This window comes from Notamacropus eugenii, chromosome 6, assembly GCF_028372415.1.
Source record: "Notamacropus eugenii isolate mMacEug1 chromosome 6, mMacEug1.pri_v2, whole genome shotgun sequence".
In the NCBI taxonomy this organism is placed as follows: Eukaryota; Metazoa; Chordata; class Mammalia; order Diprotodontia; family Macropodidae; genus Notamacropus; species Notamacropus eugenii.
Genome location: NC_092877.1, coordinates 60,831,881 through 60,846,582, shown reverse-complemented (window position 1 = coordinate 60,846,582; position 14,702 = coordinate 60,831,881). Strand labels below are relative to the sequence as shown.

Genomic DNA, 14,702 nt, shown 5'->3' with positions numbered 1-14,702 from the left:
AAATCTGAGATCAAGGAGTGCTTATTCAGGATAGCAAGATTTTCAGAGGATACAGTGGAAAGGGAGAGCAGAGGAGAAAAGGAGATTGGATGGGGGTAGGACTGAGTTGAACAGGGATGAGAGTGAGGTGGAGAGGAGCAGGGAAAGGACGTTTTTGCCTCTACGCATAGTGATGCTAGATCACAGGGATTTGGAGGTAGAACCACCTATGGCAGTTTGGAGCACTTAGGAATTAGAAGATTCCCAGTCCCTGTAAGAGGTTGCCATGACACTCTAGAAATCATTTGACTCGGACAGAGGAAAGCTGGTTCATCATCTATTATCTTGGGACTCCTCTATAAAATGAGGTGATTAGATTAGACAATCTCAAAGGTTCCTTCTAGGATTAGCATTCTATGTTCTAAGGTCCCTTCCAGCCCTAGTACTCCTTGTTCTAAAGTTCTTTTGAACTCTGGCATTCTATATTCTAAGGCTCTACCATTTCATACTCTGTGTTCTACAATCCCTTCTAGGACTGATATTCCATGTTCTCAGCTACAGAGGCAGCTCATGGCATGGTGGATAGTATAATGGATCTGGAGTCAGGAAGATCTGAATTCAAATACAGCCTCAGAGATACTTATAAGGCATTTGACACTTGGCAAAGTCACTTAATCGCTGTCGACCTCAAATTCTTCAACTGTAAAATGAGAATGATAACAGTACCTACTTCATTGGATTTTCACAAGAAACAACTAATACTTGTAAAAGTGATGAGCATGGTGCCCATCACACAGTAGGTGCAATATAAATGTTTATTCCCACTCTCAGGTCTCTTTCGGCTTCGACATTTTATTGTCTAAATTCTTTTGCAGCTCTAACATTCTAGATTTTATTGTCCAAAATCTCTTCTAGCTCTATTCTTCCATGTGCTGGAGCCTTGCAGCTCTGCTGTTACATGAATCCTCAGTGTGGGTATGTCCCACCCTGCAAGCCCCTGGCAGGAGGAGAGCCCAGCCCAGGGCCAGACCAAGCTGGGATGGAGCCAAGGGACTGCTCGCGGCCCCAGCATTTGGAGCGGGGCCCACCGAGGTGAGGTTGTGAATGATGGCTGTGTGGGTCCAAGCACAACAGCTCCATGAAGATGCCTTCCACCAGGTACAAGTATTATGTGGCCAGCACTTCCCTGTTGAGGTGCAGCATTACTTATTCCAATGGATTGAAAGCCAAGCTTGGGACTCAATGGATATTGATAATCCACCAGAGAACATTAAAGCTACTCAGCTCCTGAAGAGTCTGATCCAAGAGCTACAGAAGAAGGCTGAGCACCAAGTGGGGGAAGATGGATTTTTCCTGAAGATCAAGCTAGGGCATTATGCAGCTCAGCTTTAGAGCACTTATGACCACTGCCCCATGGAGTTGGTCCGATGTATCTGGCACATATTATGCAATGAACAAAGGCTGGTCCAAGAACAGTAGTTCTCCAGCCGGGAACCTGGCTGATGTTATGTCCCAGAAACATTTGCAGATCAACTAGATATTGGAGGAGCTGCAGCTGGTCACTCAGGACACAGAATGAGCTCAAGAAGCTACAACAAACTCAGATCCAGTACCAGGAGAGCCTCAGAAACCAGGCTCAGTTCTTCCAGCTGTGAGAGTTCAGTCCTCAGCAATGCTTGACAAGCGAAACAACACTTCAGTAAAAGCAGTTGTCTCTGGAGGCCTGACTGCAGTGTGAGGCTTAGATTCTCCAGCAGTACCAGGTGGAACTGGCAGAGAAACACCAGAAGACCCTTCAGTGGTTCCAGAAGCAGCAAACTGTCATTTTGGATGATGAGTTGATCCAGTAGAAGAGAAGGCAACAGCTGGCCAGGAATGGAAGGCCTCCAGAGGGCAGCCTGAATATCCTGCAGTGTTGGTGCAAGAAGTTGTCTGAGATCATCTGGTAGAACCGGCAGTTTATCAGGAGGGTTGAGCATCTTTGTTAGCAGTTGCCTATTCCTGGACCCATAGAGGAGATGCTGACTGAGTTCAATGCCACCATCACAGATATCATCTCTGCCTTGGTGACCAGTACCTTCATCATTGAGAAGCAGCTTCCTTAGGTCCTGAAGACACAGACCAAGCTTGCAGCTACAGTGCATCTCCTGATAGGTGGGAAGTTGAATGTGCACTCCTCAAATGAAGGACACCATCATCAGTGAGCAACAGGCCAAGTCTTTGCTGAAGAATGAGAACACACGAAATGATTACAGTGGTGAGATATTGAACAATCGCTGCGTGATAGAATATCACCAGGCAACTGGCACCCTTAGTGCACACTTTAGGAATATATCCCTAAAACAGTGAGAGGTCTAATCATAGTGGTGCAGAATCAGTGAAAGAAGAGAAATTTACAATCCTGTTTGAGTCACAGTTCAGTGTTGGTGGGAATGAACTGGTTTTTCAGGACAAGACCCTCTCTCTCCCTGTGGTGATGATCCAAGATGGTAGCCAAGATAACAATACTATAGCTACTGTTCTCTGGGATAGTGCTTTTGCAGAACCTGACCAGATGCCATTTGTTGTACCTGATAAAATTCCATGGCCCCCGCTGTGTGCAAAGCTCTCAACATGAAGTTCAAGGCAGAAGTCCAGAGCAACCAAGACCTGACAAAGGAGAACTTCGTGTTCCTGGCTCAAAGACTGTTCAACAGCAGCAGCAACAACATGGAGAAGTACAACAGCATGGCCATCTCTTGGTCCCAGTTCAACGGAGAGAACTTACCTGAATGGAATTACAGTTTTTGGCAGTGGTTTGATGGGGGGATGGAAGTGTTAAAAAAAAATCTCAAGCTTCATTGGAATGAGGGGACCATACTAGGTTTTGTGAACAAGCAGCAAGCATATGACCTACTCATCAACAAACCAAATGGGACCTTCCTGCTATGATTCAGTGATTCTGAAATTGGGAGAATCACCATTGCCTGGAAGTTTGACTCTCAGGAGAGGATATTTTGGAATCTGATGCCTTTTACCACCAGAGACTTCTCTTATCCAGTCCCTGGCAGACTGCTTGGGAGATCTGAATTAGCTTATCTTCGTGTTCCCTGATCAGCCAAAAGATAAAGTATACTCCAAATATTACACTCCAGTTATGTGCGAGTCTGCCTCTGCTAAAGCTGTGGATGGATATGTGAAACCACAGATCAAGCAGGTGGTCCCAGAGTTTGTCAGTGCATCTGCAGATTTTTTAGGGGGTAGGGCCACATACGTGGATCAGGCCCCATTCCCCAGTTGTGTGCTCCCAGTCTCATTATAACATGTATCCACAGAATCTTGACTCTTCCCTTGACCCAGATGGGGATTTTGACATGGACAACATTACGAATGTAGCAAGACATGTTGAAGAACTCCTACTCCGACCAATAGATAGTTAGTGGATTCCTCATGCCCAGTCATGACTCCTGATCCCTCCACCCCATAGCTCTTCATCTCCCACCAGTGGATCACTCTCGTAGATGTTTAATTCCATGAATCGTTTCTCTTTGGAAATAATACTTATAATGTGAAGTGTTAATACTAGTTGTGACTTTAGTATTTCTGTGCATAGTGATGCCAGTGTGTGTGTGTGTGTGTGTGTGTGTGTGTATGTATGTGTGTGTATGTATTCAAGTGAGTTATTGTTTCTCCCTCCCCTCCTTTCTGTCCAAGATTTGCCTGTGTTATCAGGACCTTAGGGGCTGTGGCCAATTTCTCTTCATTGAAAACCAGTTCCTGGGAAAGGCTGAACTTTGGCTTTGGGAGTGTGGGGATTGGTAGGGTGGAAGGGAAGTTGCACCTCCTAATCAATGAATTATGTTGCTGTTCCAGCCAAATATTACAGTCAAAAATTTAACAGTTATTGCCTTTAACTATCCTCTGAAATTTTGATCGCTGCCTTTTAACCAAAACAGCCAGGCTTTCTTTCTTTCTTTCTTTTTTTCTAGGTAGGGTTGGGAAATTACGACAGTTTGAAAAGATAGATTGAGGGGGGGAAAGAGTTGTGGGTTTTCTGTTTGGGGGTTGATCTTTTTAAAATGCCACTGAGCACATACAAGTTCACCATTTTGTGTGGATTTGTTCCTTTGAGGGAGTGAGAACGCATGCACGCATAAATGTTTGGGTATGTGTATGTTTGAAACGGGTATAAGAAAGACTAGCCATATATGTACATGCTTGTAGAACTGATATCCTATGTATTTGAGCTACAGTAGAATACTAAATATTAACTTCCCAGAGTTAAAATAAAAGAATTCTCAGTGTGAAATTTTAAAAAGTCATTATTTTGTCTTATGGTATTAATGACAAAAGTATGAGGATCTACTACCTCTTGGGTTGCAGTTAAATATATTCCATATTTAAGTAGAAACTTTCAATTAAAAAATTCTCAACCCATAGATTAAGTGAAAATATGGTGAGTTCCCTTGAACATAGTAGTGGTTAGTGTGCTTAACACAGCCACAAAATTTTCCAAGGTATTGACAAGTTAACTTGAAATCTCCTCTTCAATGCTTACATTGGTCATTTTCAAGAAGGGAGTTTGTAAATGAGTTACTGCACAAACAGGAAATCCAAGGGTGTGAGAAATGATATACATGACTGAGACTTGTAGGTCTGAGTGGGTGGGTTTTAAATGACAGAATTATAAAGAATAGAGCTCCAGAGCTTATATTTTCATTCAATATTTACAGATGAGTGTGGGATGATGATAGGCTTCTATCACCTGCAGTTATTGAGAGCTCTCTGTTGGGCTAATGCAGAATTCATTTGACGGTTTATGGAGTTATTCATTCATTTATCTATTTATTTACTTAAAAGTCAAATCCTGCGCTATTCAGCATTTTTCTGAAAGGACTAGATGTGGTTTCCAATTTTCTACAGAATGTAAAATCTTGGAATAACTGGAGAAATCACATAGTGTTGTGGGAAAAGCCCTGGGCTTAGAAATAGTAGTCAGGAATCCCAGAGCTGACAGTTGTTATGTGACCAAGACAAAGTCACTTCTCTCTGATACAGATGAATTTTCTCATCTGTAAAATGGGAATATTTATAACACTTGTAGTTATAGAGTTGTTGTAGGGAAACATACCCTACAAAGCTCACTTGAACCTCACAACTCTATGAGATAGGTGCTATTATTGTTAGCATTTTACAGATGAAGGAACTGAGGCTTACACAAGCATAAGAATCTTATACCCAGAACCCTAATGACTAGGATATTTAGTTGCTGCTAGCACTTCATTTCACTTTTGGACAGCTCTAGCTGCTAGATCCTTCAGGATGACAATATCCAGAGAATTTGTGACACCCTCAAGGGCACATTGCTGGTTGTGGCACTCACAAGATTAGAACACAGGTCTTCTGATCCCCAGTGTACTACACTAGTACAAAATAGAATACATAACATAAGGAATAAAAGGATGTATGCAAACAACTGGGAGTTTGGTGAACGAGGGTGTAGCCTCAGTTCTGCTACTAAATGTCTGCATGACTTTTAAAAAGTCACTTCCTCCCTAGTGGGCTCATGTTTCTCATGTATAAAATAAAGCAGTTGCTTGGACTAGATGAGTTCTAAGTCCCCTTTCAGAGCTAAAATACTAGGATGTGGTGAAAAGTAATATTAATAATGAAAAAAGCTAATACTTACATGGTGTTTTAAGGTCTGCAAAATGCATTAGAAGTATTATCTCATTGTATACATATAGTAATCCAGGGATGTAGGTAATATTATCTTCATTTGACAGATGAGGAAACTGAGCCAGGAAGAAATTAAGTAACTTGCTTTGGGTCACACAGGATGTCTCTTAGGCCAGTTTGGAACCCAGGTCCTCATGATTCCAAGAAAATTGCTCTTATACTATGCTACCTAGTTACCTAATTTCTATAGCATTTCAAGCTTTATAAAGCACTTTTTTCACAGTAGCTCTCAGGGTGATCATTCCCATTTTATGGATGAGGAAACTGAGGTTCAAAAAAGATTAAATGATTTCCCCATGATCACACAGCCAGGATTTGAACTCCAGCTTTCCTACTTGAAAACCAGTGCTCAGGAGAGAGTGCATTTAAAAAGTGAAGCAGATAGGAGTTCCCAGGTGTCTGTGATGAGCTTATCACTGTAGTTGAGCAATGAATGTCACTAAGTTTTCAGCAGTTAAGGTAAAAATTGAAATGTTTGATTATGAAGCTTTCATTTTCTGACAAGAGAAAGCACACAAGTGAATTTCATATAAGGCATTTTTCTTAAAACTAAGCTTCAACAGAAATTCATTGTGTGTGACTGTGTGTGTCTATCTTTGTGTAAATGATTTTGAATAGCATCTTGGCAAATAACTTCAAAGGTTTATTGATTCTACCATTAAGAGGAAAAACCCTAACTTTCCTTTGCTCTGCTCAGACCATGTGAGTTAGGTACAGTTCTGGATACAGATGACTATAATAAGGTTTGTGGAAAGACTAAAAGTCATATTATATAAAGAATATTGGATGGACATGGAACTCGCTAAGCTGTAGGGGAAAAACGTCTAATGAGCAAACCAATCACTTTCAAAATTTTTGAAGTTAAAATAGTATTATAAATTTATAATAGGTTTAGAGTTGGAAGCATCACCTTCAAAGCTCTCATTTTTATAGATACAGAGACTGAAGCAGAGAGAGATTATGTTCTGCTTTCCACAGCTAATGTCTGAGGTAGAATTTGAACCTAAGTCTTTCTTACTTGAATGGAGCTCTAAGCATATTATCTGGGTTTAATAAATGCTAGTTGACTGTTGTTGATCAGTCATTTCAGTTGTGCCTGACTCTTCATGAGTTTTTTTCTTAGCAATAATAATAGAGTGGTTTGCTATTTTTTTCTCCAGTTCATTTTACAAATGAGGAAACTGAGTCAAGCAGCGTTAAGTGACTTGCCCAGGGTCACGCACCTAATATATCTCTATGTCTAGATTTGAACTCGGATATTCCTGACTCCAGGTCCAGTAGACTATCTACTGCATTACCTAGTTGCTACTATTTGACTGAGCCCTATTTCCTCCCCAAGCTTCCTCCCCAAGTAGAATCAATTAATTTTGGTAAATTAATTTATTAAATTAAATTATTAATTAATTGATAAATCAATCAACAAGCATTTAGTAAATCCATATAAGCCAGATCTTTTGCTTGGCGCTAAGAATACAAAGACCAATAGACATTTGTCACATGCCTGTGTTGTACTCAATGCTAGGTTTCTAAAATGAAACAGTCTCTACCTTCAAAGAGGTTATGATCTGTCAGTGAGACTGCTTGTGCGTATATAAGTGTCTCAAAAATAGATACATAATGACTTGTGGAAAGAAGGTACAAGTCCTTTGGGGGATGAAGAAAGACTTCGTGTAGAAGGTCATGCTTAAACTGAGTGTTGAAGGAAAGCATAATAGCAAAGCTTTATACAGTGTCACAAAAGTCTGAGTTCAGTTTGAAGCTATTCAAGCTTACAGGTATTAAAGATTCAAATTGTCCTCAGACTTTTGAGTAATTGCTAGGGTTTTCTAAGCACTTTGTATAGCTTATCTTACGGGTTTTAAGATAGGGTATGGCTTGTGCAAAGTCATGGAGATGGGAGGTGGATGTTATGTGCAAAGAACAATAAGAAGACAATTTTGGCTGGATCAGAGAACATGTGAAGGGGAATAATATAAAATAAGTTTGGAAAGATGGTGGGAAATAGGTTGAGAAAGACTTTAAATGTTGAACAGAGGGCAATAATGAAACAGTCTTTGTACTCAGTAGAGCTTACATTCTATGAGGGAAACAACATACACACATAGAAGTGGGTATGAAAAACATAGAGAAAAAATAAAAAGTGGTTTGGAGAGAGAGGCAGTGGGGGAAGGGAGCTAAGGGACAGCTAGGATGTACAGTGGATAGAGTCAAGAAGACTTCTCTACTTAAGTTCAAATCTGGCCCTACACACTAGCTATGGGACTTTGAGCAAGTCATTTAACCCTGTTCTGCCTCAGTTTCCTCATTTATAAAATGAGCTGGAGAAGGAAATGGCAAATCATTCTAGTATCTTAGCCACAAAAACTGGGATCACAAAGAAATGGGCATGATTGAAATGACTGAAGAACAAGGACTTTAAGATGGGTTAGATTTCTGATAGTGTCAAGAAGGTAACCAGTGAGGCAGATTTATCTACAACAGTCTGAAAATGAATTGCCTTGAGAAGTTTGTGAGTTCTTCACACTTGGGCAAGTTCAAGGAGAGACTAGATGACCCCTGTTGGTGTCAACGCATAGATGATTAATGCTTCAGGAAGAGAATTAGATGGCTGTTCAAGTCCCTTTGAACTTTAATTATATATGAGATTTTCACTATGAAACACACACACACACATTCACCATGCCTTCATTAAAAGCTCTTTTCAGCATACATATTCATTTGGTAGTGCATTAATTTTTAATCCAGATATTTGATGTCAAATATTATTTTTCTAGTTTCCAATCTCTTTCTCCACATTATAGAAAGTATAAATTTCATATGAGTCACATGTGAAAGCTGTTGGCAGTGTTTGTTGAGAATGTAGCTATAAGCAAATCATCTGCAATATATTATTGACTATAAAACTATGACAAAGTGATTCAACAGGATTGCTTTGTTATTTCAGGTTTGAGTATTAGGAGATGGACATGACTATGTTATGTTATGTTATGACTAAAGACCTCATAAGTTGTTCTCAGTAGGGAAGAATAAGTAGCAAATTTATGAATCAGAAGTCTGTTTATAGTCTATAATGAAGACAAATCATGTTAGCTTTTACAGGACCCTGTGCCTTCATTATATATTTCATCATGTGAAAATTAGCCAATGAGTCTTCTGTGAGACATAGGGAATGCAAATACACCTATGAAATTTAATTTACATTAATTCACAGATAGACATTAGAAATCTCCAATGAACATAGAGCTGTTAAAACCAAATAAATGATTAGAGCTGACCACTGAAATATAAACAGCTCATAATTAATGAATTGATGAATTCATTATCTTTTGCCCTTTTAGTCAGGAGCCTTCTTTGATCTTTAGTCACAACCATAAATAGGTAAAATAATTCATCTAGGAATAATTAGTCTGCTTTGAGGCTATATAACAGGAGTCTATAACCATGTGTGTGTGTGTGTGTGTGTGTGTGTGTGTGTGTTATGCACCACTTTGGTAGGCTGTTGAAGTCCATGGATTCCTTCAAAAGAATGTTTTTATTGCCTAAATTTATAATTGAAGGATATCATAAATTTCCATTGAAATTTAGAGTTGAGGTAATTTTTTTCCCAACCGTATTCATGGACTCCATGAAAACCTGCCCACAGACCCTTTGGGTCTAGGTTGAGAACCCCTGTCACAGAAGTTTTAGTGAGATGTAATCTAAATATGAATAAATTGTGTCCTATGAGAGCAAAAAAGTTAATATATTCATAGGCTCTATTTAGTGAAGGCAGTGCGGCATAATGGAAAGAGAACTCACCTAACGAATGATAAAAATCTATATTCAAATCCCACTTCTAATGTATGGTATCTCTGCAATCCTGAGAAATTCACTATACTCTCAGTACCCCCAGAAAACTAAATCTCTAAGACAAATAATTGCTGACCAGCTATTAAGCTAAATTGGTAGAACTTCTTTCACTTGAAATATACAGTGAAATACACATATCTAAACTGTTCCTCCCACTTCTCTTCTGTAATGGTGATAGAGACTAAAGAGATCTACCCTTATCAACAACATCAGTTGAGTTCTGGGCATCATATTTTAGAAAAGATATTGATGAGCTGGAGAGGAAAGAACTAGTTGTTTGAGGGCATTGAGATCATGCCATACACGTAGTCATGGAAAGAACTGGGAAAATTTAGCCTGGAGAAGAGACCACTTAAGGACAACATGAAACCTATCACCAATAATGTGAAGGGCTGGAACATGAAGAGGTATTGGACCTGCTCTTCATTGCTCCGGATGCCAGAACTTCTGGGGCAGAACCAAAGGGTGATAGTTGTAAAGAGACAAATTAGGTTTGGTGTAGGAAATCTTCCTAATGCCAATAGCCATCTCCAAATGGGATGGGCTGCCTTGGCAAAAGGTGAGTTTCCAGTCTTTGGAGGTCTTACAGCAAAGACTGGAAACCATTTTTAGGACTTGGTATCTAGGGAGATTCTTGTTCAGATAGAGTTTGGATTAGGTGACCTCTGAAATCCTTTCCAACTTTGAGAACTCTTGGGATTCTATGACTTGCCCAAAGTCATACAGATAATCAGTGGTGAATCTTAAGCCTCAGACAGATCACCTAACACTTTTTAAAGGGCTCTTTTCATTGTACTTGATTGTTTAGATTCATAAAACAATTGTTCATTCAGAGAAGATTCACTTGGCTTAACAATTGTTCATGTACTCTTAGTTCACCAAGAAATTATCAGCTCTGGATTTCAGCTGGTGATGTTAAGATAGAGCCTGAAGTCTCTACATAATATGAGTGAACTACATGTGGGACTGTAGTATCGTGGAATAGTAAATCTGGAGAGGACCTTACATAACAAAATATAGAACTTTAGGTCTGAAAAGGACCTTAGAACATAGACTATCAGATGTGGACCCTCACCTTCACCTCCACCATAGTGGAAGGGAAGGAGGAAGAAGCAAGAATTTATCAAATGGCTTGTGTGTGTCAGGTACCATGCTGGTGCTTTACAAACATTGTCTAATTTGGTCCTCACAGCAAACCTATAATCACTTTTTTTTAAACTAGATCTTTTTCAAAAATTTAATTTGGAAACAAATTGCATGTTTATGATCAATAGAAGGAAAACATTTTCTTCCTTTTTCCTCCAAATTTATTTATTCATTTGTTTTCAATTTTCAACAATCACTTCCATGAGTTTTAAATTTTCTCCCCCTCCCGCTCCTCTCCCTTCCCAAGACGCATGCAATCTCACATGGGCTGTATTATTACTAAACGCATTTTCACACAAGTCCTGTTGCATAGAAGAATTAAAATGAATGGGAGAAAGCATGAATAAAACTAAACAAAACCATACATAACAAAAGAGAAAATAGTCTGCTTCATTCTGTGTTCCGATTCCATAGTTCTTTCTCTGGATGTGGATGCCGTTTTGCCTCAAGAGTTTTTTGGGGATGTTTTAGGTTCTTGCATTTCTGGAAAGGACTAAGTCTATCAAAAGCAGTCTTCTCACACTGTGACTGTTACTGTGTATGATGTTCTCCTGGATCTGCTCACTTTACTCAGCATCAGTCCATACAAGTCCTTTCTGAAGTCTGCCTGTTCGTCATTTCTTAATAGCACAATAGTATTCCATTACATTCATACACCACAACTTGCTCAGTCCTTCTCCAATTGATGGGCATCCCCTTGATTTCCAGTTCTTGGCCACCACAAAAAGAACTGCTATAAATATTTTTCTACATGTGGGTCCTTTTCCCATTTTTATTATCTCTTTGGGATGCAGCCCTAGAAGTAATGATGCTTATTATGCCCATTTCACAGTTGAAAAAACAGGCAGTCAGAGGTTAAATGACTTGCCCAGGGTCAATACCTAGTAAGTGTCTGAGGTTGTATGTGAAATCAGATCTTCCTGATTCCAGGCCTAGCTCTCTATACATTACACCATCTAGGAAACAGAACACAAAATGTTGGATCTAGGAGAGACCCTATAATATAGTTTAGTAGAGATGGCATCACCACCCTTTCCCTGTCTACCATATCCCTCAAAGACAAATACAACTTCGAATGTTAAAGCCAGAAGAGTCCCAGTTCCTTCAGCCATTTGGAGTTTGGCATTATCTTGAGGCCCTCAAACTACTGGATTTTTTCCTCTGGATACTCTCCAGTTTTTCATTATCATGACATTTCTAAAGTGTGGTGCCCATAGCTCAATCAAAGGCAATAGATGTCTGATCAACATAGAATGTAGAACGTTAGAGCTGAAATGGATTCTAGAATACAGAACACAGAGTGTTAGAGCTTAGACCATAGAATATTGAATACAAGAATTGGAATGGATTCTAGAATACAGAATGTCTGAGGTGGAAGGGACCTACCAACACAGAAAATCCGAGTTGGAAGGAACCTTGGAGTATCAAACTTTAATGCTAGAAGAAATCTTAGGACATGGAAATGTACAGGAAGAACTGACATTCGAATACAGAATGTCAGGAGCAAGAAATATTAGATAACATCTTCTACAAATGCTCATTTTACAAATGAGGAAACTAAGACCCAGAGAAAGACACTTACCTAATGCCTTGGCTCTGGGAAAGCCCTGGATTGGAGTCCAGAAACAACCTCAGTAAAAGCAAAGTCCATTGTAGGGAATCTATAAACAAAGTCTCAGTCACATGGCTCTGCTCTGAAAATACAAGGACCAAATCAAAACATCCTCTGCCCTAAAATAGGACTTAGCTCAAACTCTAGCTCTTCTATGAAACCTTTCAAATCCTCCCAGGCTAGTTGCTATTACCCCCTCCAAAAAAAATCCTCAACAAATTTTGCTTTATTTTGAACCTATTTGGTATGGTATACATATAGTACACACACACACACACACACACACACACACACACACACACACACACACACACACACACACCATTACGGCCTCCCCCCCCAATAGAATATGAACTTCTTGAGAACAAGGACTATTTCATTTGTAAAAAATACCTAACCATAAAAAGTGCCTTGCCCAGTGTGGTTGCTTGCTGAATATTGACTGATTGAAGAAGTTTGTATTATACTTGGATAAAAGACTCTTTATAGATAAGTAAGTACAAAATATATACAAGAAAAACACCATTGGCAGATTGGCATTCTCTTCATTCTTTATACTTCAACCAGCTAATTAAATGAGCTACAGCAGAGGAAAAGTGATAACATGGACTTTGTTTATTAAAGAAATTATTTCATTTTCTTTGCAAGGGCACCCTTGATTTCCTCTTAGGTCCTGAGTGTCTGACTGCTCACTGTCTCCTTGTACCTTCTGTCAAAGTTAAAGGAGACTCTTCAAATGGAGTAATTTCTATTCTCTTCAGGCATCTCGCCAAGGCGATTTGTCCCTATTCTAATTTTCTATCTCCCTGCTGTAGACCAAAGATTTCAAGTGTCTTTTCCAAGGGAAAAAAAAGCCTTCCTCCCTTCTTTTCTGGGTCAGTGGACTGTTTAATAAGATTTCAGTTTCATCATTATCATTACAACGGAACAAAATCAATTGTGTCAGCTCACTGTGCAGTGAAGAGCTCAGTATTTGGAAGTGGTTTCCATCTCATCTCCTCCTCTCTGTAATACATGTACATTTCTTAGTCAAGTTCAGATTTATTTTGAATGGGTTTCATGCTTTAGAATGTTCTGGATACCACATTCTCACTGCAATACTGGAGACAGTATTAAGAATAATTAAAAGAGTAATCCAGTCTTCCTAGTGAGCCAAATGATGATTGAGAAGAAGCATAGGGTAATGGAGAGTGCTAGACTTGGACTCCTGAAAGTCTGAGTTCAAATCCCACTTATGCCACTTACTATCTAAGTGACCATGGTCAAATTACTTAGCCTCTCACAGTCTCAGTATCCTCATCTGTAAAAATGAAGATGTTGGGTTGTGTCCTTTAATTGCCCTTTGAGCTTTTTAAAGCTATCATCTGGTGATGGGAGCTGTGCAAGAAAATTGCAGGCACCTAGTTCTGAGATGTGTCTGGGAAGTTAACATTTCATTGGGTGGGCTGGGCTATGCCAAAGCAATGAGCTGAATCGACAGAGTTGGGGGTGGTCAGTGTTCAAAGGTTAAAGTCAGCCAGGGCAAGGGCAAGGCTGGCAGCTGACCTAGGTTGTGTGTGGAGGTCTTGAAATGAGAAGGGACAATATTCAGATCAGATCAGATCAGATCAAAGTTGTGGAATGGATAACACATGCTATTAATACTGTTGTTATTTCCTATTATCAACATTGTAGAGAGTTCTGCATCTATAGTTCTTTCAGTGTGTTCTGTAGACATCAAGGTAGTAACTTTGCTTTATTACCAGCATGGCGCAAATGACTTAAGCATCTGAACAGCCTGTGATTCAAGATTACCACCTACTCTTTGCCACAAACTAGCTATTTGACCTTGGAAAGACTACTTCACTTCTCTGGTTTTTCATCTGTTTAATCTATGGTCAGAAATGGTCTCTAAGGTGTCTTCCTATTCTGGTACTTGATTTTCCACGTTCCAAAGTCTCTCCCAGGACCAATATTCTGTGTTCTAGGTTCTGCAGATGTTTATACTTCTAATAACTATGTTCTAAATTCTCAAGGCTCTTCTGACTCTAAAAATACGCGCAATAGCTTGTCACTAAATGAACCAACTTTGCATGAGTTTTTTTTATTACTTGTCATACTGACTCGTTTCTGCGCAATTGATTGTGTTGGTCAGGCAGTCAATTTGATTCAGTCATTAAGAAGGCCACAAACGTCATTTTCCAAGAGAGCATTCTCTATCATGCAGACAGAGCTCCCGTTTCCTAAATATCAAGCAAAGGCCAAAGGCACCTGGAATGCAATGATTTGTGATCTTGGGTTAAGTGCTGCTGTTTGCTGTGAATCTAACATGATCAAAATGAAAAGCATTTGAGCGATCAGAGGATGGAATTACAGGGTATCCTGGCTTTTATTACCACAGGGGTTCAACATTTCCAAT

General features: G+C 39.5%; 1 protein-coding gene and 1 pseudogene across 1 annotated transcript in view; both read left to right on the top strand.

Moving 5' to 3' along the window:
* The window catches only part of STK32B (serine/threonine kinase 32B), a 367,871-nt gene that overhangs the window by 251,037 nt on the left and 102,132 nt on the right, over window positions 1–14,702 (top strand). The gene's annotated exons all lie outside the window — the stretch shown is intronic.
* On the top strand, window positions 1,087–3,602 carry LOC140509909 (signal transducer and activator of transcription 5B pseudogene; annotated as a pseudogene).